The sequence below is a fragment of the Puma concolor genome, chromosome A1 (assembly GCF_028749965.1).
Source record: "Puma concolor isolate L17-30 chromosome A1, mPumCon1.1.hap2, whole genome shotgun sequence".
NCBI classification, from domain to species: Eukaryota; Metazoa; Chordata; class Mammalia; order Carnivora; family Felidae; genus Puma; species Puma concolor.
In genome coordinates, this window is record NC_141667.1 from 172,830,912 (window position 1) to 172,853,739 (window position 22,828).

The window sequence follows — 22,828 nt, forward strand, 5'->3', positions numbered from 1 at the left end:
CCTGGCCTCTACTTGTGGGCAACCTTGCTGCCCACCCCCAAGTGCCCTCCTCTTCTGACTCTACTTGTTTTTCCCTGAGGGGCTGGTGTCGACCTCATGACTTCTGCTGTCAAATTGCATGCAACTCCAGTCCCCAGATACCGAAGACATTTCTACCCAAACAGACTCCTGCCACCTCACCCTCAAAAACCTTATCGTGCCCATGCCTACTCACATGTTTTTCTCCCTGAGGATTTCCCCACTTCTGGGAATAGTATTGTGATTCCCAGCCCCCCCCAACCCCCATCCCCAGGGCTCGAGCTGGAAGCCATATTGGAAGCAGCGCAGTAAGGCGCCACAGACACCAGACTGGGAGGCACACAGGGCACAATTCAAGTCCCTGCTCTGCTATTCGGGAGACGTAGAGTTATCTCAAATCTCTAAACCCATCTCCTCAACCACAAAACGGGCAAATAAGATCTTTTCCACAAAGTTATTGTGGAGATTGAGGACATGACCATGACCTGTGTCTGGGTGCTCACTAAGTGTCTTCTCCCTCTGTTCCTTGTCTTCCTTTTTGCTCTCAGTCTGCCAGTCTTTCCTGTGAATTCTCCCTCCCTTCCTTTCTGTTCTATTCCTGGAGCCAACAGAATCTGGAGTCTCATACGTATGGACTTCACACCAGTTTCTGTGTCTTCACTCTACGGACATATTTGTGCCTGTTGCATTTGTATTGAAATCCTTGAAATCCTTGTGTGGGTCTGCCATAGGAAAATCGAAGTTCTCTAAGCTTCAGTTGCTATAGGCACAAAATGGGCACAAACTTCATAAGGTTGGTGGTGAGGATTCGGTGAAATAATGTTTTTCAAGAGCCTGGCATAGTGCTGGGCATATATTAATACTCGGTAATCGTGGTGAAACACAGTCTCTTTTTCACTTGAAATTAATCCTACATGCTGTTACCAGCCTGCACATTGTAAACTTCAATTTTATCCCTTTGTTGTCCTTCTCAGGGACCCCTAAGGTTTCCCCAAGACCCCGGCAACACCCCAAACTAAAATAGCTTTAGGAAAAAGTGTGAACTATGCTATTTGGCATTCTGGTCTTCCGTAATACAGGATACTCCTGCCATGTCTTTCTAATTTTTTAAATAATTTTTTAAAAGTTGATTTAATTTTGAGAGAGACAGAGACAGTGTGAGTGGGGGCGGGACAGAGAGGAGGAGAGAGGGAATCCCAAGCAAGCTCTGCGCTGCCAGCACAGAGCCCGATGCAGGGCTTGAACTTACAAACCCGTGAGATCATGAGTTGAGCCAAAACCAGGAGTTGGATGCCACCCTGGCACCCCCATATCTTTCTAATTGATTGAGATTCTTTTCTCCCATTTGACCAATCAGAATAGTGAGACTAGTTCTAGAGAAAAGCTCTTCAAACAGCATTTGGGACTTGTTTATGTACGGTGTGGGTCAGAGAATGAAAGAAAGGGACATAGCGAAGGAAGAGAACTTTTGCTTAGGCTTTCCGGATGAGAGGGGCTTCATGACGAAGAGGCAAGTGAAGATGTCTGCAGTACCAGGGAGAGACAGACGAGCAATCTCCAAGGCCGAGGATGTGCTAAAGAATGACTACAGAAATCTGGAGGTGTTTCAGAGGGGATATTCTCTGGGAAGACACTGCAATACTGTCACCGTATGAAGAACTGAGAAAGAGTCCAACTAGAAGAAATGGGACAGGAGTAGGTGGAGCTTGCTCTCCATCCCACATAGGTCTGGGACACGAAGACCCTGCCTGCTCTTGTTTCTGGTGACCACAAGTAACCTGGTGCAATGCAGGGCTCTCATCACCGTTTGCTATTGGTGAGCTAATATAGGGGGTGTTTTCTGTAAACTAAACCCCTTTTCTAAACTGATTAAACTGTTCAATTGGGCCAGTGGAGCCGGACTGACTCGTAGAGCTTCTTCTTCCCAGGGCTGGGGGAGAACTCAATGGCAAGCAAAGGATGAGACAGCATTTCCTTCAAGTAACTCAATCTTCTTGTCCCTGAGCATTCAGACAGCAGGGTGACCTCAGCCCCAAAGCATATGTAATGACATTCTGCTGCTGAGCGAGGTCTCTTCCCTGTGCCTCAACAGACCAGGCTCAGCTCCTTCCCATCACATTGCCCCAGCTTTTCCTCATGCCTGAAAGGCTCTGAGACACAAAGAAGTCATCAGAAAAAAGACAAGTCTAGATCTATCCAGAAAATATTACTGTATCATGTATGGTATAGCATGTTATATAATATATAATATTTACATGTGATTTATTTTACATAATCATATATAATATTGATAAATAATATAGTATTTAAATATATAACATATATTTATATGTTATATATATGTTATATATATGTATTACATATATAATATATGATATATATTACATGATATATATAACATATATTATATATTACATATAATATATATTACATATATAATATATATTACATATATAATAGGTACATTATATATGTACCTATAGAAATCTATCTTTTGGAATGTAAAGTTTTTAAATGTTTTATTTTTGAGAGAACACAAGTGGGAAAGGGGCAGAGAGAGGGGAACAGGGGATCTAAAGCAGGCACTGACAGCAGTGAGCTGGACGCAGGGCTCGAACTCGCAAACCTCAGTATCACGACCTGAGCCGAAGTGAGACGCTCAACTGACTGAGCCACCCAGGTGCCCCTGGAATGTATTTTAAATGCAAACAGCTAATAGTGTACAGAATACTGCAACTAGCTCTTTTTTCCTACTAAATAATATGCTTTGGAGATTTTGCCAAGTCAGATGTGGATGTGTTTGATATAGATGTTAGAGTAATTCCCCTCAGTTTTTAAGTGTCACGTGTATTTCAGAGTATCAGTTATCCAAAGCTTATTTAACCCGTCCTGGATGACCTCAGTGATTAGTTTTGTGATTGTTTTTCACTCTTATTAATACTGCTGACATGAACATGTACATGCCTTTTTATATGCATATGTAAGTATTTCTTTAGCATAAATATCTAGAAATGGAATTGCTGACTTGAATGCTATCAACATTTAAGAATATAATTTATATTTCCACGTTGTCCTCCAACAAGTCTAAGCCGTTTTAGACTTCCATAGCATATGAGAGTGCATAATTCTCTATAACACTGTCAGTATTAGGGACCTTTAATTTTGTCCAACTAATGGGGAAAAATAGAAAAGAATATTAGAGAAAGAACCAGAAAAATCTAGATCTAGAGAGATGAAGGTAGCTGCAATCTAGTTTGATAAACTCCCCAAAGCCTCAGTGATCACACTTTGTAAAACTGAGTCACTTAGACTCTTCTGATGATCACAGCAGACTGCTGCCTTTCTCCCAAAGCAGCCAGGCTCATGACAAGTTAGGCACCTCGTTTCGCTCGTGTGCTCGAAGATTAGTCGCCCACACGTGCCAGGTCACCATAATGATCTTAATGATGAGGATGAGTCGTGACACACCAGTGAGTCTGTCTTTACATTTTAATAATGCAAATAAGTCCTGATGAGGAGACTAAGCTTCATTGTCCCAATAGTCCAAGGCTCGCTGTGGCTGTAGGGGACAAGCAGCCCATTCTGTGTACTCCCCCGTTCTTCCGGCACAAGCAGGAGGAATAAAACTTCCCCATTTCTGGGGCACTTGGGTGGCTCAGTCGGTTAGGTGTCCAACTTCAGCTCAGGTCATGATCTTGTGGTCCATGAGTTCGAAGCTCCCTGTCGGGTTCTGTGCTGACAGCTCGGAGCCTGGAGCCTACTTGGATCCTGTGTCTCCCTCTCTCTCTACCCCTCCCCCACTCATACTCTGTCTCTCTCTCTCAAAAGTAAATAAACATTAAAAAATAAAAAAAAAATTAAAAAAAAACCCTTTCCCATTCCTGTTCCCCTCACCCCCCTTATTATTTTTTGGGAAAGTTGATAATTGCCATTACTAATAGGTATGTGCTAAATATTCACCAATATATGCTATTGTGCTAAGTCTTTTCAACAAAATTATCCTAGTGAATTATAGAGAGCTGAGTATCTCTGAAACTTGAGCAGGCCTGAGATAATGAGAGAATGTACAGAAGAAAAGGCTTGACTGGTGTGATGTAAAGGGAGGAAGAACACGGGTTGACCTGGGATCAAGTCCTACATGGTCTCGGTTTATGTGTGATTTTGCATAAAATACTGAATTGTGCTGAGTCTCTGTTTCCTTGTCTTTTAGAGGCGGCACAGCATTGAGTGCCTGCCACGTGCCGGCCTCATTCTACGTGTTTGGCATATGGAAGAAAGCAAAATGAAGTGCTTGCCCTCAAGGAATTTTATTTTCTAGGGGGTGAAGGAGGTGAGAGACAGCCACCAAGCACACAGAAGCATTTATATCTTCATTCATTCAGGAAATAGTTACTGAGCTCATAGTTTGTGCCCAAGACCGTTCGAGGACTTGTTTTAAGAATCCTGTGGGGCGCCTGGGTGGCTCAGTCAGTTGGGCGTCCGACTTCGGCTCAGGTCATGATCTCGCAGTCCGTGGGTTTGAGCCCCGCGTTGGGCTCTGGGCTGATGGCTCAGACCCTGGAGCCTCCTTCTGATTCTGTGTCTCCCTCTCTCTCTGCCCCTCCCCTGTTCATTCTCTGTCTCTCTCTGTCCCAAAAATAAAATAAACGTTAAAAAAAGAAAAAAAATAAATAAAAAAGAATCCTGCCTTCCAGGATTGTTTTCAGAATTACATGCAATACCCGAACAATGGCTGGTACAGTTGACAATGTGTAGATATGCTTACTAAATGGCAGCCATGATGGTGATGATTATTTTCTTTCATTCCTCTCTTCTCCTTTCAAGAAACATTTTGTTTATCCATTTTAAAAAACTTCTTGAATGTGTGCATGTATTTATTGCTGCTCTCTCTATAGGTTAGCCTTTTGTCTTTAATTCTTGTTTTAGGCAGTTATTTCTTCTTTGGAGAGGCAAGCGGAGCCACAGTTAGGATTTCACGTGTACTTGTGTACAGACCTCTTGGAATCACTGGGAGAAGGAAGAGTCAGACCCCTTTCTCAACCTACAGCCTCCTTCCACCTGCAGCAAGGCCTTTACACAGAGCTTATTCGTCATTGTCCTGTAATAGTTTGCCGGATGGCCCTCGCAGGGGCTGCTCTAAAGCAAATAATGGTCCAGTAGGGAGACACGGAAGATGGGAGTCATGTGAAACCAGGCAAAAGGACAGAGATGGGGTGACTAAGAACACAGGTGGCCTCATGGAGTCAGAGAAGGAAGACAGAGACGGCGCGTTCTACCCTCTTACCCACTAACGCCACCTCCATTTTCCTACTTAAGTCCGATGAGAAGTTTCCCTCACCTCCTTAAGCCCCAGTCTGAATTGGCTAGCCCCTAGTATGCTTCCAGAGTACATACCCCGGAACTTCCCATGCTCTGGGGCACACAGATACCCTTCCTAGTACTTATTATACCGCATTCTAGATGCCCAATACTCATTTCTGACCCCACCTCACCCCAACCCCCAACCATTAAACTATCACTGACTTGAAGTCACGATGATGTCTTCACTGCTGTATTCTCTGTACCAAAGACAGAACCTGGGATATATCAGGCTTCGGTAAATTTTCTGATGAATGAATTAGGCAAAGACAGAGAGAGAAAATAGAAAAGTTAACAGGTCGGGGCACCTGGGTGGCTCGGTCAGTTAAGAATCCGACTTCAGTTCAGGTCATGGTCTCGCGGTTTGTGAGTTCAAGCCCCGCATCGGGTTTCTGTGGTGACAGCTCAGAGCCTGGAGCCTGCTTCGGATTCTGTCTCCCTCGCTCTTTTCCCCTCCCCCGCTCATGCTCTGTCTCGCTCTCTCTCAAAAATAAACATGAAAAAAAAAAACCAATTAAAAACAAGAAAAGTTCACAGGTCAAAGGCTTAGAGGGAAGGCCCAGGTACCAAATGAATCTTCACAATGAGTAAAAAGTAACATAGGCCTTCAAATAGTGACTCTTATCCCACAGTTCTGGATAGACAGAAAACGCCGAGAGAAACTCAGAAAAAGGGCTACAGAGAAGACCTCCAGGGTGGGAAGACTTCCCATCAGAGAAGGTGAAATTGGACTCTTGCCTTCTGAAATCCACTTATTTGTGTTTGCATCCAGTCTGTGTTCAGCCACTTAAATGGCCCTGCTGTTTAAATGGCAGTGATGAAGTTTCACACCATGCTTTATGCATAAAGCCTTTTTGAGTTACATGGAGTCAGACTGGATACTTGGGGCCAAAGATCTAGAGATCTTCTGCAGGTCGTGCCTTCTTCATTTTCTTGTATGTATAGTGAGATAAATAGACCTTCTCACCTAATAATAGCCTTTTTTCCCTCTTTTCAGTACTGTTTGCAACTACCTGCAAATTTAAGTGCTAAAGAAAAATGGACGGCATCCTCTTTGCTATCTTATTAAACCATACTTCTATGTTCACTAAGGTGACAAGAATAGATACATGAAAACTTCTATAGCATATTAATGTGTGAAGCATCATACCATACTTAGTTCCTGATATAATTTTGAGTTTCCTCTGGGGGAAAAAACAGTTCCTCTGGATTCTTTTTATAAAAAAAAAAAAACAACAACAACAAAAAAAAAAACCACCTTGAAAAAGCTTTCAGATACTCAAAGACATGAATCTTGCTCTAGTCCCTTGTGTATATCTGATTTAAAGGTTAATAAGTAATTAGGAAGAACACTCATCCAAAAATTACCAATTAATATACCATCATTTTCATTAAAAGTGCTATTAATTATATTGTTGTACAAATGTCCTAGACTGGCTAATAAAAAGTTACCTAAAGCAATTCTAAGCCTTTTGCGGGGGGGGGGGGGGGGGGGGAGGGGAAGAGAAATGAATCAAAATCAATCACTTTTTAAAATTATGATTTGGGTTTAAGAGGTCAAACAAAAGAGGGTGTTAAAATAAAAAAATCAGAGGCCAGCCTTGAAAATTTCCTGAGCATACACAACCAGTTTAGCCATACAAACAAAGCTTAATTTATCTTATTTTGCAAGGTTAACTTGACCTGGATCACTTCTGGCTTATGACTCTGAACATCGTAAGCAAAACTGGGAACTATTTCCCGAGGTTGATATGAGGTCACCACTGACCAGTTCCCTATCATTTGAGAAAATTCTAGTATTGTGTCCAGTCACTGTGAAGAATAAACTTTCTCACTATATAAGCTGCTTTACAACAATGCGCCCTGGAGCCTCATTCCCTGTTTTGGACTGAGTGCTCCCAGTTTGCAAACTGTCTTCTTGGTTGTGCGCACAGTAAACTTATACTGATTACTCCTTCAGCGATTGGCCGGTTTTACTTCTGTTATTTATGATCTTTTGACAAGGGGAAGCGAATGTCTCCGGTATTTAGTATGGATAGAATCTGATGGGGTTCCATGATTTATTTTATGTACCCAGTCATTATCACTAAGAAAACCTGCCTAAGAAGATATCCTGGCAGATGTTTAATGTGGAAGCTTGACAAACAGCTGTTCTTTGGTTCTTATAATGTAAAGCAGTCCTTTATAAATGAGACCAAACTTTTAACCCATCCACATATGTTTTTGTCAGTTTTCTAGGAGACTGTGATTAGAAAGTTATGATTGCAGTATCTTACACATTTTGTTCTACACCTTAAACTTTGCTCTATACCATAAATGCTATTAGTCATTTATTAGAAATGCACACAAGTCCGAGGTTGGAGAGTTCATGATTAAACCTGTACCGTCACACTTAGGGTTCCACCAGATTTCATTTGAACCGTTGTACATATCTCCAAAAGTATTGTGCTCTCACCATCTTATCCTGTCGCCTCCTGTATGGACCAAACATCTATTACTATTGTGTGCCTTTGGGCTCGGCGAGGCAGCTGGCTAGTGTTCGGCAAAGATCGAAACTGTGTAAAGCTGCAGCTCAGCACCATTTTGATATGTAACAGACTATAACAGGAATACTTATCATCAATGAAATGAACCAAGTGTGGTATTAGGAACTATACAATCAACCCAGACGCAAACTAAGGATTTTCCATTGCATCATAGATATTTACGGGTTGCTAGGCAACTAAATATTCCACCACTGACACTAGGGAAAATTTCTCTTGCTAAGCTAGGATTGGCCGTTTTAGTAATTAGTTCTGCATGAGACTGCCTCTTAATATCCCCGGCATAGAACATTTTAAAGGACACAATACAAATCCCAAGCTTGCATTATTTGAGCAGTTCCCTAGATGGAAACTCTTATCCCTCCGGGCATGTTCAGATATTTTTTTACTCATATTGAACAAATACCTGTCTTCATCCTTTCCACAGAGCAACTTTACCTCTTCTTCACCATTCCAACTCTGAGTATTTGGCAATAGCTGCCATGTTTTCTCTGAATCTGTCTTTCTTCAGAGTAAACATACCCAGATCATTTGCTGATTCATTCCCATTGCTTCCCATCCTGGTTGCTCTCCCCTCCCGGTGGCACCAATGGCAACGACTGGGATTGGCGGCTGTTGTTTTACGGTGCACGGTTACGGGTAATGACTTGTAGTCTGTTGTGTTGTTGGATATTTCAACTAAAGTGGGCACAGGAATAAGAAGTCAAAGGCTATGGAACAGGGGGCTGACCTTTTTTATCCTGACTTGGAAAATGCTACCTGTGAGACACCATACTTTTGTGCCGTCTTGGAACCTGGGGAGACAAGTGGAAACTTTAAGTAAGACTTTCAGGGATGCTTACTAGGTTCATGCGGTGTTGAGAACAAGCAGTTTCAGTGCGTGATGAGGTCATTTGGAGCAATACTTTCGAAAATGGGCATATGAATCACTGGACAGCTTCTAAAAATACAGATTCCTGGGATCCATGTACTCAGTCTTACTGAATAGGTGCCTCCAGAAGTCCCCAAGGGAAAAACGGGTAGAAGCCACAGTTATAGGGTATCCAACGTGAAGGTCAGCCATTTCTTTCAGCTGACGTCTACATAGCCTGTGAGGCTCTTTTCCATGACATGCTCTGGCTCCCTTTTGCAGTCCCTCCTCCTCTTTTCTCAAAAGGTCTTTTTCCAATAATTAGTACCAAACAGTTTAGTATTTAGTTGTTAATTTTGCATGGCTCTTTGTCTCCTCGGCTATTTGAGAAACCCCGTCAGAGCACGAACTCCGTCTGACACGTCCATGTCTCTCAAGGAATATGGCACAATATTGAACAGCCATTGATGGATGGCGAGGGGTTTTGGAGGCTGTGGAAAAAGAAGTTAAAAGACAAAAGGGAGCAAGATGCAGGAGGCCAGCTAGAAAAGTTTAAGATTACAGAGATTAAAGAAGTCTTTCTTGTGAAAAAAGTTTCTTTTTTTTTTTTTTTAATTTTGTTTTAATGTTTATTTATTTTTGAGGAAGAGAGAGAAAGATAGCATGAGAGGGAAAGGGGCAGAGAGAGAGGGAGACACAGAATCTGAAACAGACTCCAGGCTCCAAGCTGTTAGCACAGAGCCCGACTTAGGGCTCAAACTCATGAAATGTGAGATCATGACCTGAGCCAAAGTGGGACCCTCAGCCAACTGAGCCACCCAGGCGCCCCTGAAAGAAGTTTCTTCTGAATTGCACTTGTGGCCTGCTATTAAGTGATAGGGTTCATGCAGGGTATTGGTCTCTCCCCATCAAACCTGATCTTTGGAGACATCAGGCAGTAATTCACAAGACTATGTTATATAAATATGGCCAGGAGATCTAGAATTTCCTGCATTCCTTGCCCATCTGAAACACCGGAGGTAAATGAATTATCTCTCTTCTGGTGCAATTCCATCATCTGACAAAGCCTACAGCAAGGATACCGTGGGCCACTGATAAAAGTTCCAAAATAAGCATAAAGGGGTCCCTTAGACAGTTACGTAGGCTTTTTAAAAAATATCAAAGACACATAAGATTTCAAAATTGCTTCAGTCTGGACGATGGGAAGACTCTCCAATGATGTCATGGCCTGGCCTCCTTCTGCAATTCCTTCTCCAGGCAGAGTGGCCTTCTCCTGAGGCAAACGGGAACGTGTCAACCTCTTGTGGAAATCTTAGTATTGAGCATAAAACTCAGACTCTTACATGGTTTCTCTCTTATTCATGGTCTCAGGCTTCTGTCCCCCTGACCAATGGATTGTGCTGTAGTTGCCCTGCCTCGTTTCTAGAAAGAGGGAAGTACTTTTATCCCAAGGCTTTGGAGCTCCCTTTTGCCCATGCCTGGGGAAGGTCTTCTCTCCATCTGGCTGCCTCCTCCGTGTCCTTCAGATCTCTGCTCAGAAAGTAACTCCTTGAAGACAGCATCCCAGGTCACGTTTTCTATTTAAATTCTTCCTCGATCACATTGGCTTCTATCCAAGTTTATTTCCTATTTAGCATTTCTCACAACTTGAAAATAACTAATTTTTTCAGGATGGGGGGGGCACTGTTTCTAGCCATTTGATTTCTGTCTACTCTCGTTAGAACAAAAGCCCCATGAGGTCGAGAAACCGGGCTGCTTTTAGAACAGGCTGTATTGCCTGTGCCTAGCCCGGTGCCTAGCCCGGTGCCTGTCATTCTGTGGGCGCTCGGTATTTCCTGAATGAAGAGCGGTCTTGATAAGTTGTGATTATTTGATTAGTTTGTTTACTTTTCTCTTGTTTCCTTCACTCGACTGCGAGTTCCATGGGAACAAGGTGTCTGTCTTTTTAGGCATCAAACATAGTGCTCAGCACTTGGTGGTGGCCCAATGACTCTAGAAGAAGTAAATGAGCAAAGACATTGAAATTCTCTAGGAAACGAAACTTCTTCCTCTGTGGCTTTATATACCACTCAGAACATCTGGAGCTACTAGAATTCTTCATTAAGAATTCTGCTATCCCAATATTTTCCCGCGATCACAGTTCCTGTTAACAACCAAGTGCCCGACGGGAGCAGAAGGGAAGCGATATGAATTAAATTTCGCAAATGAGGTTGCTGACGATTAATTTTACATCCTGAGCATCTGGGTCAGGGCTTCGTTTCATGGCAGGTGTGGAAATAATATCTTTGGTGTCATTATTCATGATTTTACTAAGGGCTGGGAGCACTTGAAATGTTCTTCTGAATGAGATTTGAGATGTGGACCAGATGTATAATTTTAAGTTTTTTTTTTTTAATGTTTTTTATTTATTTTGAGAGAGAGAGAGAGAGGAGAGGGAGAGAGAATCCCAAGCAGGCTCTGCGTTGTCAGGACAGAGCCTGACAAGGGGCTCGATCTCACAAACCGTGAAATCATGACATGAGCCTGAAATCAAGAGTAGGACGCTTAACTCACTGAGCCACCCAGGCACCCCAACCAGATGCTTATTTTTAAAAAACCTGTATGTACTGTATTCTCCTTTTCGGGAAACAAATTTTCATATTAAGATGGCTCATTAATGTACTTTGGTGTCCATGGCACTTATTCAGTTGAAAACTACAAGTGATTAATTTTTTAAAAAACACAAAGTGTCACTTAGATGACAGCAGACTGAGTGAAATGTAAACATGCCTAAATTTGAAGCCAATCATTTCGTTTTGCTTGAACTGGGTAAAAACCTCCGAGTCATTTTCCCTTCCTCCTTCTCCCGGCATCATCTCATTTTCCAAGGGGCCTGCCATTCATTGTGGACACACGAACTCAGTCCTAAGAAAACGGTCTCATCAGACATATCCCCCTAATGCTGGTTGGTCAGGCAGGAGAGCCAGGTACGGCTGATCACAAATAAATATGTCAACATCCACTCACTTCCTGAATCCCAAAAGTGGTGCTCTGGGGGCAGATTCGTCCTCTTATCAGTTTTATTCTTCTTGGTCTTGACAGTGCTGAGAAAGGGTAATAGAAACTAGGCTATAATCTTTGAGCCAGAGGAAATTGAACCAAACCAAGTGGAAAGAATATGCTACTTAGCATTAGCAGGTCAATTCACGAGGAAATTGTGAAACAGGTGCAGCCTGTCACTGGTAAAGCTCTGCCAGAAGAGGCCTGGTCTCCGTAGCCCCAGAGGAGAGCCCCCTGCTGTAGTTTAGGCCCTAGTATTGGATGCCGGCTACCCTGGGCTTCTGGGGGACCTGCTCTCATACACTGAAACGGGTATGTTCTAGGTCTGTTCTATGTCTCTGTCTCCGCTCGGGCTCATTTCCCACCCCCAACCCCCGCCAGTGAAAATCCACTCATTTGATGGATCAAGCTGTCTTTGTTTGCTAAGAGAAAAAGGCTTGCAGAACTTCTAGGCTTCTTTCAGGGAACGTGTGGACTTATCAGTGACTTTGTGATGACAAAGCCTTCTCTGTGTGCAGGGTCCAAACGAGTGAAATGGGGATTTCAGGCAGATAGTATGAGCCGGCATATCCCTACCTTTCAAGTTTATGGAGTTAATATTTCCAAGAAGAATGGAAAACTGACATAGAATTGCTCGCTTTTTCTTTTGCTGAGTAAGGCCATTAGGGGAAAAAGAACAAAACTCATCTGCTAAGAAAACCTCTTTTGGAGACAAAAGGAACATTATAATAATCAATTAAAAAAAAAAAAAAGAAGGTACAGAGACGCCTGTGCAGTCAGTTAAGTGTCCGACTGCGGCTCAGTTCATGATCTCGCCGCTAGTGGGTTCTAGCCCCGTGTTAGACCCTGTGCTGACAGCTCAGAGCTTGGAGCTTGCTTTGGATTCTGTGTCTCCCTGTCTCCCTGCCCCTTCCCTGCTTGTGTTCTCTCTCTCTCTCTCTTTCAAAAACAAATAAACATTTAAAAAAAATTTAAAAAGAAGGTATAATCTCTGAATAAAAAAGAAACTTTGAATTGAAAGAATTCAGCTTTATTTAAAAAAAAAACCATTTTGTACAGTTTCAGTTGTTTAAGACGGATACATCCTAGAGTATTACAATAGACCACTATGCCTGTAGATAACAATACGGTGTCGTGCCTTTAAAAATTTGTTACACGGGTGAGGTCATAGCTCGTGTTATGTGTCCTTACCACCACAAAAATAAAACAAAACTAAGAAAGAAAGTATTTCAGTGTCCTTATTTTATAGACTAGTGAAAATGTCGTCCAATGCCAGCGTAAGTCTATAGCCAGGCTTTCGGGATCTGCTGAGTTGCCCACGGTGGTCCAACAAGCCACTCCATGAATTTTAACAGCTCTTCGCTGACACTTGTGGGCAAATCTCCATGTGATCTGTCATTCCAGAAACATGAGCATGACCCAGAAACACCTTTTGGGTTGTAAAGCAAAAAGCTTATTTGTACAGAACCTTTAACTTTGAGGTTTTATCTGTCTGTGGGTAGACAGAAAAAAATTAAGCAGTGGGTAGCCAGAAAAGCGATTTGAATTTTGTTGGAACAGTGGCATTTAAAAGTGTAAGAATTAAGGATACATTTATGCATTTGCAAATCTGATTGAGCACCCTGCACGTGCTGGCTGCAGGGACAGAGCAACGAGATCCCTGCCTTACAGCCTCACCGTCTCGTGGTAGAGACAGACGCAGAGGAGACACAGAGATAGATCACATCCCTTAAGGATAATTTCTGAGGTTGCTTTTGTGGGTAGATGTGGGCCATGTAAGTAAAGTCCGGATGAAAGTGGAGAACCGAGGCTTGCAGCTACATGGGGGAAGAACATTCCACGTAGAGGGAACAGCTGGTGCAGAGGCCCTGAGGAACAGAGAGGCCACTGTGATAGGAACACAGTCGTGAGGGGGAGCGTGGTCGACTTATGGGGCCAGAAGTGCAGCAGGGAGCCAGGGCACAGGGGGCCTTAAGGGCTGTGATTGCATAAGTGACACGGACAGCTACTGGAAGGTTCTGAGCTAGAGGATGACGTGACCTGACTTCCAGGTCACGCCGCTCAAGGAGGGAGTCGCAAAAGTGTGAGCTACCGTAGGCTGTTACAATAGTCCATAGGAGACACATGGTGGCTTGGGCCAGGGTGGTCATGACAGAAGTGCCAGAAAGTGCTTGGATTTAGGATGTCTTCAGAAGGTGGAGAAAGCCGGGCTTCCTGATGGACTGGATATGGTGGTGATGGTAAGAGAAGATTGAAGCTGGGTTTTAAGATGTTTTACTTGATCAAGCAAATAAACAGCACCATCTACTGAGAACAGGGACAATGGGAACAGGAGGTTGTAGGGGAAACCAAAAACTTAGCAGTCCTATTAAATGTGAGACGTCACTTAAATATCCAGGTAAAAATGTCAGGTGGGCAATTGAATACATGAGTCTAGGGCTTAGGGGAGAAATCGGGGCCAGAGACAGAAATTACGAAACGTTCAACATACAAAAAGATGTCTACAGCCACTGGGTTGGATGAGGTCATCTAGGGAGTCCAGCTCTCTGGAATATGGGCCAGAAAGTACAAAGGTTCTGAGGCAAGATCATGCTTGGTGAGTTATAAGGGTAAGGGGGGTCACTGTAGGTGTGAGGAAACATAGAGACGTTCAAAGTCTGGAATGATGCCAGTGTTCAGAAGGAGGAGGATTCAGGAAGGCAGACAGAGCAGGAGTGGCCACTGAGGTAAGGAGAAACCAGAGAGTGAATCACCCACACTACACACGTAGGGTCTTTCAAGCTTAGGTCCTTCAGAGCAGTTTATAATTTTGCTCTGCCCTCTGTGATCTCCGCTGATGGAAGAAGGGGTGAATGCTGTTCCACTCCCAGTGTTCACCAGCACCTGTCCCATGATCAATTATTGTTCATTTGTTTTGAGCAGAGGTTGAATGCGGCAGTCTACAGATGGAATCCAGCCTGTAGATGTGTTTTGCTTGAACTTCGGGGTCTAAAAAATATTTTCGTTGGTTGCCAAGGTTTAGGGATTGGGAAACTTCACACCAAAATATGTACCTCTGGTTCTTTTTTAAAAAATCCCCAGGAGTCTCAGAAGGCAGGCAACAGCTGTTTGTGGCTGAGTGGTGGCCGCCACGGTCGGGGGGTCACATGCTTTTCAGTTACTTTCCTGCAGTCTGCAGTCCTCCTTGCCTTTCCCCCACAGCCACTGGTGAGTGCCTCATCCCATTTCTTGCTGAGTCCTGCGGATTTTGGTTTGGACCTCTTGTTCAGTGAAAGAGGGAATGAATGAATGAATGAATGAGCGGACTAAATGAATGAGTATTTACCAATGAGGCACCTGGAGCCCGCTCGGAGAGGTGAAATGAAATAAGATTATGTACAGGAAAGCCAGGGCGCAGATATAGACTCCCAGGCCAGCACTTTTTAAATCTTTGCTTCCTAGTTTGCATTGTATTAAAAATATTCTGGGGCGCCTGGATGGCTCAGTCAGTTAAGCATCAGAGTTTTGATTTCGGCTCAGGTCATGATCTCGTGGTTCGTGAGTTCGAACCCTGTGTTGGGCTCTGCACTGACAGCGGGGAGAATGCTTCAGGTTCTCTCTCTCCCTCTTCCTCTGCCCCTTCCTTGTGCTCCCTCTCTAAATACATACATACATACATACATACATAAAACAAAACCACATTCTAAAATAAAAGCAAAAGTTTGAACGAAGGAAGGAGGGTGCTGACAAGATGCTATTTCCATTTTCAGAAAAAAACTAGAATCTTAAACAAATCATGATAAATGTTTCTTTCTCCTTAAGCTTTGGTGAGAAATGGTTTCATAAGAAACTGCTACACAGACTAGCAAAAGTTAGCATCCCTGCCCAAGGCTAAGTGAATAATAAACAAATGTAATTATTCAAGAACGTAATTAAGGTTAAAAGTGATATTTTGCTCTGTTTGATTTTTGGAGAAAATAAGTTTTGCCAGTTTGCTCTGCGAATTATTTTAATCTATTTTTACATGTTTCAAACACAGATTATTGTAATCACAGAATGTCAGCTTATCATCTTTCTTTCGTCTACCCAGTACCCAACACTGGAGTTTTTCAAGCCTCATCTCTCTTGCCAACTCCAATGATGGCTAGCGGCTGTTCTGAGCAGTGTGCACAGGTAGACTTTAAAAGTAGTCTGGGCTCAGGAGTTAGACTACAGTGTTTGGTTTCTGACATTTTCTAGGTTTGGATACGATTCTTACGGTTGAACGGTGTGCCCCTCTACCCAAAAGATGAATTAAAGAATTAACCTCTGTCCTCCAGACTGTGACTTGATTTGGAAGTAGGATCGTTGCAGATATCACTAGTTAAGATGAGGTCATACCAGAAAAGGTGGGCCCCTAACCTAAGGTAACTGGCGTCCTTGTGAGATGGGGAAATTTAGACGCAGACTCAAAGGGAAGACCATGCGAAGAAACACACGCAGGAAGACAGACATCAGAAGCTGGATCCAGAGAAGACACTGAGTCACCAGAAAAGAGAAGAGGCAGGGAAGCGTTCTCCCACGGAAGCTTCAGAGGGAGCACGGTCGTACCAACGCTTGTCTGGACTTGGAGCCGCCCCGAACTGGGGGACAAAACATTTCTGTTGTTTTAAGCTGCCCAGTCTTTGGTAGTTTGTTATGACCGCCACAGGAAACTAACGTAGAGATTATTTTGTCTACCTCTTAATTTTAGACTGGGTTAGAATGCAGGTGTCTTGAGGGTAGAAGCCGTGTCCCTAGGAAGGTGGCATCACCCATAAACGCCATAGATGTGCTATCCCTGATAGGACGTTTAGGGAGATGCCACCTTGAGAATCCTCATTCCTTTGCTCATTAAAGGCACCGAAACTGATTCCACCTGCACTGTCCTCCTCTTGGCCCTCCTCTTGTCCTGGAAGCTACAAGTATATTCTTTCTTCGCATAGAAATATCTTGAGTATCAGGAAGAATCTGGTGCTAATTTTGACCCTAGGCAAATTTGAGAAACAGCCAAAAAGTATCTTTAATGACCCTCTGGTCATCTTGTGCCCACTTTAATGTGTCAGACTTCTCTGTAGATGAGACTTTCTTAACTTGCAGTCCATAGATAGTTTTTAGAGGCCAACATGAAACCCTTGAGATCTTAAGATTTGTTGTAATAGTCTGTATCTGGGTAAACATTTCACAGTTTAAAAATTTATTGATTCTTAAAGTTTATATATTTCCCTACAACCAGAACAAGAAAGAAAAAGAAAGACTAAGGATCCTCGGCATGGTGGTCAGTATCAAGCTAAGGTTTTGTGCCTGGGGAACAAGGCACATGGAGTGGGATGATGACTGGGGGTGGATGAAGAGTTTGGATCTAGGAATGTTCAACTACAGGTGAGTATGGACCCTGCCTACAGGGTGTTTGGTGGGCATTTTGGCCACGGACTTGGCCAGGAAAGGGCACGCACCCAGAACCTGGATGGATTGACACAGAGGTGGGAATTGAATGCTGAGCGCAGACACCCTTTCAGAACTCGTCACCGACCTGATCTAGGAAAAACCAATGCTGAGTCTTGGCAAGTATCCACAGTGAGGAGCAAGGAGAGGACAGGTGGCATTAGAGGCGAGATAGGAAGGAAGGTTGCAGTCGTAGAAGAAGTAGGAGTGGGGGAAAGAGGAGGAAAGAAGTCCAAGGAGGGGCTGGCCAGGCTTGCAGAACAAAACGGAGAAATTAAAGAAAATGGTGAACAGCCACGCAGAGCAGTTTGGTGTCTGAGGTTCACTGGCAATCATCAATAAGTTTGTTTTGAAAAGTCGTGGGGATTCCTTCGTTAATTTATGCACTTTTGGAATGGTTATTGTTGCACCTCCTCCACGCATCAGTGCCACGCTAGGTGCTTGGGCACAGAGATGACTAAGACACCATCCTGTCCTTGGGAAGCTTACGGGCTTGTACGGGGACACATACTTAGAGGAGAGAACTGTTACATGGAGGTCTTCATAGTATCACAAAGGGGCAAGTGGTTGATTTGCCCCGGAGGGCAGCAGTCAGATGATGGATACATGGATCTCTTACACAAGGAGTAGAATTGGTGGTCCGGGCACCGTTAAAGTAGAACATGTCCTTCACTTTATCGTGATATCTGAAATCCTATGTGTCAGAATCGCACGGGCACACACACACACACCAACACCTTGGACCAAAACTACTTTTGCTACTGAGACCTAGTAAGTGATGTATAATATCTCTAGACAAATACAGACAAAAAGAAATACATGTGCCTCACTGTCTCTCCTTTTCAAATATGTAACTTTTTAGTACCTAGATCAGTTTATTCCTGGGGGCTTCTATTTTAGAATGTTTTTGACACTTCCATATGCTAAATTTGTGAAACATGGATATTGTTAAGATATTAGGAGTTTTAGAATTCATTAGACCGATGAGTTATTCTATAAGAGGAATTAGGAGGAGGGAAGGGATGGGGCGGCTTTGGAGTGACACTTACCTTGGATCATGTCTCTTCCCCACCATTTGTAAGTTATTTGTTTCCAACCTGTATCCCACAACTGTAATGGTTGACTGAATATTTACCTTACAGAGTCGTTGGAAGGAACTGATAATTCATGAAAAATACCTGGCAGAAAGTAGCCTCTTTGTGACTACAGAGATTTCTATAGATAACAAAATAATTGTCTGAGATTATATCTTCAAATCAGGCCAGAATTGAGCACATAACTTAAAAAATCCTCAAGCAATTTCTGCAAAGAATTAGCTTCTATTTGAAAGCAATTCAAGAACATGAAGTTAAGGCCAAGGCCAATGACATACATTTTTTTAGTATGTTTTGAAGAACTGTCCCAAACGATCACATATCTACTACCATATTCGATTTTAAAATTTTCACCCATACACATGAAGACTAAAATTTTATTTGTCATCAGCCAACTTATAGCCAGCATCCCACAAATAAGTGAGTAGGATCTATTTTTATACATTTTCAAACTTAGAAAGAATGGGAGAGTAATAGTAAGTAGTTTCTGCAACACTTCAGAGAAACTGAAGTAATTTACTTGTCAATTACTTGTCAGTTTTCTTGTCAATTTTCTCATGTTGTATTACACTTCCATGCTGTATTATACTGGGGCCTCTAATTCCTTCACAGAGCCCCCTGATTTTGAAATCTATTGGACTATTGAGAACAGGGCCATAGCACATTGTCGTACAGGTTGTGCACTGCACAACTCCAGGGGGTGCCGGTCACACAGACCATATTGAGAAATGCACCCACACAAGCCGTATGCAGCAGCCCTACCTGAGAGGCTTGAATCCTTTCCTAAGGAACATGCTCTACCATGCAACAAATACTTATTGAGCATCTAATACGAAGGAGACACTGTTCTAGGCTCTGAGGACACGGCAGTGATCAGAAAAGATACCATCCCCATCTACATGGACCTTCCATTCTAGCAGAAGGGAGGGGGACAGATAATGAACCCAAACCAAGTATGTGTTCAGTTTACCAGAAGGCGGTGTTAGGGAGAAGAAGAAAGCAAGATGGTGAGTAAATGGAATCACAGCCACGGGGAAATTACTATTTGAAATAAGGTTGGCAGAAAGGCTTCACTGTTGGCAGTTTGGATCAGAATCCAGAAGGGAATGAGGGATAAGCTGTTCGTACAATTGAGGCAGGAATATTCCAGGCAGAGCAAAGAGCAAGTGTAAACACTCTAAGGAGGAAGCCTACTTGGCACAGCCAGGGGCCAGGATAGAGGCGGGGTGGCTACAGGGGACTGGATGGGGGGACAGTGGTAGGACAGAAGTCAGGGGGTTGGGGTGAGAGTCAGATCTCCAGGGCCCAAACAGTTTTGTAAGGATCGGTCTTTACCCATGTACCCAGGCGAGCTGGGAAGCCACTGGGAGGCTTCCAATGGAAGAGTGACATCATCTCACTCAGGTGCTCAAAGAATCACAGGGTCTTTGAACTAATTTTTATTATGTAAAGCCAAAACAATTTCCCCAAAGACTCTAGGAGTGCTTTTTGTTTTTCTTTGGCCAAAATTAGCAACATGATTTTTTTAAAAATTATTTCCTATTTTAATTTCAGTTTGAATTAAAACGTTTAAGCAAAGACATTAAATACTTGATGAAAGTGGTAAATGCCAAAACCTTTAGTCCCAATAAGCATGAAAGCTAATTCATTTATTCCCTTCCGGGTGTTTCCGTCTGCAAAACAATCCAGACTAGTTCCTATTGGTTACAGGGAAAAGAACCTGAAAAGAAAAATCTCAAACATCTCAACTGTGAGGGAGACTGTTTTATGGATTATAAAGGAACAGAGATGGGGCCAACACGGTCAAGGATACAGGGAGGTTAGCTGCTCACGAAGCAATTTGCATTTTGTCAAGTTAACTTATCTTGTGGAACACCATGTTCCAGGCCTTCCAGAAAAATTTAAGCAACTACACTGTTAAAAAAAAATATCACAAATGCCTTTTCTGCCCAGTGGTTTCATTTAAAATGCAACAAGGTAACAGTTGTAAATAAAGCACAGTTGTCATTGTAAGAACTGTGCTCTATTTTCTGAAACATTTCTACAAAAGTATTTATAGATGTACAACTCTCTTTCCAAAGACCTCAGCAAATCTCCTTTTTAACCACCCACTAATTTCTTTAGTATGTTTTTATGGATGTTTCCTCATGGATGCAAATAGTCCATAACAAAAACTGAAAAACAAAAAGGAATATGTCAGGCTTATAGTCGACTGGTCTCTATATTGGTATGCCAACACAGATTCCTCTTCCCTATTTTTCTGAACAAAAATAGTGCACAGTCCTTGAGAAAATACCTTGTAAGAAATACTAACCACAAACATAATGTCGGTGTCAAACTTGACTTGCTTTAATGTCATGACTAATTTGTATCACTGAGCTGTTATCACTCACACAGTAGATTCTTAAGAGTTTGGACACATTAAGAGTTGAACGCTTTGAGTTGGACACATCCTGTCTATAAAGCCAGTCATCAAAATCAGTGTCTATGCTGTAATACTTTATCATGAAGGGAAAATAACAGGAGCTGGCTCTACTATGTCCCGCCCTCTGCTAGGCATCTGGCATATCTTAGGCCAGGTAGTCTTTGCAGTAACCTTATGAAGTTGGAATTATAATATGAATATTGAATAAGAGGAAACTGAAGTCAAGGAGGTAAAATAATTTGTCTCAAATGCTATAGCTCACTTCTAATCAGCCAGAACTCATTCAAGCCCTGGCCTGACAGCCAAGCCCTTGCATTTCCGTCTGTCGTAGGCTGGTTCCGCGGAGCAACACTGTCTTATTTATTATATTAAATGAAATTAAAATTAAATAGCTTAATTATTGTTGTCATCATAATTTTTCTCTTTAGCTACCACTGTTGAGTGCCTTTTTTTTGAGAGAGAGAGAAAGAGACAGAGACAATGTGAGTGGAGGAGGGGCACAAATAGAAGGAGACAGAGTCCCAAGCAGCCTCCACACTGTCAGCACTGAGCCTGATGTGGGGTTCGAACTCACGAAACCATGAGATTATGACCTGAGCCGAAACGAAGAGAGCGTGACGCTTAACCAACTGAGCCACCCAGGTGCCCCTGAGTGCCTTTTTAATTTACTCGTCCTTATTGTAAGAACTCGTCATTCTTACATCCACCTTGCAAGGTGAATATGCCCGCATGGTGCCGGGCAGTGTGCATACGTTAGCCAATGTCACTGGCAAATGTTCTCATTTCACTGATGAGACAACAAAGCTAAGAAGTGACAAGGGACCCACCCAAGTCGGGGAAGTGGTTGAGCAGGTATTTATAGACTCGGGTATGTCTTACTCCTATGCTATGGGCTCTTTTCACATTCTTCACAGTTTGACAACTTTAAAAATAAGTGACACCATGCTCAAATTAAATAATCTGAAAATGTACAATTCTAAAAGGGAACTGATAACTTAAGGCAATCTGTAACCATGCTTCAACACTGCAAATGATTCCACTAGACACTTATGAAAATGGTCCTTAAAACTCAAATCTTCATGCTTGGTTCATGCTTTTATGTTAAACTTAACTGTTCTTCACCCTTTCTCCATGGGTTGGAATTCCTCCAACAACTGTGGTCCCGGAGAATCCACATTGAGGTAATAAATTGTAAGGACCTGGAAGTTGCTGTCCTCTTGATATTCAAGAAGTACTTAGCCTTAATGTGTTGTATATATCTCCCTCATATTTCCTTAACTAGCTGAAAGAATTAAGTTTTAAGACACTTCCTAAGACGTTGGTTTCCTAGTCAATATCCAACCAGTGAAGGCTTGGATCAATAAAACAAAGGAAGTAGGATGACCTGGGAAATGAATTTCTCACCTCTGACCTGTTTCCATATCTTAAAGCTCTTAAAATCTAGGTTTTAATCTAAACTGCTTTTTATAGTGAATGTTTCCATGGGTGATGACCATAGAAGCAAATACGTACTTAGGTTACTTGTTTGACTAAGAGCAAAATAAATGCTATTATAAAAATATGCTTATAATGTTATACTTTATATAACTGTGATTTATCCATCTGTTTATTTCTGTGTAGACAAAACAATTCATATTTTTAAAGTCTAATCTAATAAACTTTTCATGATAAAGAGGAATAAAATAGGGAAAGTTATGGGGATAAATGGCATATCTAATTTTTCAAACTTTAACCCTTAAAAGACTTCTCTTGGGCTACAAATGTATCCTTCTGCTTTTTAGTGTGTAGACAAATTTTCCCTTTAAGATACACTTAAATACACAAAGTCTTATATTTCAACTTCGACTAATAAATATCATAAGACATAACTTTTCACTTTAAGATGAAATTCTCCCTCAAAACATACCCAATCCTTCAATATCCAAGAATAGGCTAAGGTCACTATTTTGTAAACTCACAGCACTAAGATTTCCCAAGAGCATGGACCACCTTTTTTTTTTTTTTTTTAACTCTTTGGTAAGCTTATTTATATAAAGTTTTGCAGAGATGTAAACATTAA

The 22,828-nt window shown here is 42.3% G+C and overlaps 1 protein-coding gene and 1 long non-coding RNA gene across 9 annotated transcripts in view; one reads left to right on the forward strand and one right to left on the reverse strand.

Annotated features, from left to right (window-relative positions):
* Window positions 1–22,828, reverse strand: part of MBNL2 (muscleblind like splicing regulator 2) — a 159,030-nt gene that overhangs the window by 85,346 nt on the left and 50,856 nt on the right. The gene's annotated exons all lie outside the window — the stretch shown is intronic.
* The window catches only part of LOC147584654 (uncharacterized), a 100,495-nt gene that overhangs the window by 61,789 nt on the left and 15,878 nt on the right, over window positions 1–22,828 (forward strand). The window lies entirely within an intron of this gene.